Below are 1,598 nucleotides of genomic sequence, written 5' to 3' on the forward strand. Positions count from 1 at the left end.
GGTATCTCTGGGGGTATCTCTGGCGGTGTCTCTGGCGGTGTCTCTGGGGTGTCTGGGTGCGCCCCTCTAGGATGTCTCTGGGGTGCGTGTCTGCTGTCTCCTGTGTGTGCCGGGGGTGTGGTCCGTGTCACCTGACCTGTCTGCACAGCGTCCCACGCTCTGTCCGCGGCGCCCAGAGGCCCCTGTGCCCTGACCCAGCCCCACCGGGGACCCACACACCCCCGTCTGCACCCGCTGGCTCCACCGAGCGACTGAGCGGGCAGCCTGGGCGGCCTCGTGGCCCTGGGACAGCCCGTCCCGCGGCCCCACCTCCCGCCGGTGGCCACAGCCAGGCGCCCAGAGTGCCATCCCGCCCCCAGAGGCCGCACCCCACGCCCTGCCCACGGCAGCCAGCTGGCGTCAGGGGCCTCGTGTCTGCGCAGGGCTCCCAGGCCGCCTGCGGGGCTGGTCAGGCCGGCGGGGCCCGGTTTCACCCACAGGCCTGGTGCCCCCCTGCCCCACTGTCCAGCCCCTCCAGGCCCCGGTCGCCTGCCTGGTCCCGGGACTGTCCAGGAAAGGGGCTGCAGCAGAGACAGGCCCGCCTCAGGCCTGCAGAGCGGCGGCCACTTTGCTGACGGTCAGCAGAAAGCCGCTGCCTGCTCGGGGTCACGTGCCAGGCCGCCTGCAGCCAGAGGGTGACTCAGCTGCAGGAGCCCCAGCGGCACCCGCCCTCCTGGGCCGGCTCTGGCCGCGTGGCCGGGTGCTGCCCAGCACCGGCCCGCTTCCTGGCCGCCGCCCGGGGGGCCCTGGGGCTGCAGGCAGTGGGTAGTGCCCCTTGGGCTCCGGCTCGGCCCCTCCAGGAGCCGGGCGACGGGAGTCTCTCAGGAGGCACCGGGGAAGGGGGACGACGCGGGGGCCGGGCCCAGGCCAGAGGCCGGGCGAGCCGCTGCAGCCCGGACCCTCCTGCAGCTCCGAACGCGGCTCGGGCCGGCCTGCGGGCCGGGGGAAGGGCGAGGAACCGGCTCCAGGACCTGCACTGGGCAGAGGGCAGGGCCCGGCAGGGCGAGGCCGCCGGCCAGGGCCATCCAGAGCGGACAGGTGGGGCCCTGCTGCAGGACTGTCCAGGCCCCGGCCCCGCCATCCGGGGCAGGCAGCAGACTGGGCTGGCTGGACCCCGCCAGACCCCTCAGGGGCTGAGGTCCTTGTCCTGGCCCAGCAGGTGCAAGGCACAGGCTGCCTTCCGGGGTGCTGGAGGCTCGGGACCCGCACCCCCACAGGTCCCCCCCACCTCTTCCTGCCCTCAGGAGACCCCAAGGGTTGCTGGCAGTGGCCGGCAGGAGCCAGAGCAGCGGACACCCTTGCTCGCCCGAGCACGGGGCCTCTGGGTCAGAGCTGCTCCGCTGGCCCGGTGCGCCGGCCGCACCGTCGCCGGCCTCACCTGCACCAGCCGTGGCCCCCTGAAGCACAGGACGCCCCTGGGCTCCGTGGGGCCTTCTGAGCCTGCCCCCACCCCGGGGGCAGCCGAGCTGCGCAGCCTTGGGGCCAGGCGTGTCTGGGGGGCCCCGCACCCCGGGCTGAGAGTCAGCAGCGTGGCTCCCCACTGCTGGCCGTGGCTGCCT

Source organism: Condylura cristata, unplaced genomic scaffold, assembly GCF_000260355.1.
Source record: "Condylura cristata isolate star-nosed mole 26May11 unplaced genomic scaffold, ConCri1.0 scaffold00068, whole genome shotgun sequence".
NCBI lineage: Eukaryota > Metazoa > Chordata > Mammalia > Eulipotyphla > Talpidae > Condylura > Condylura cristata.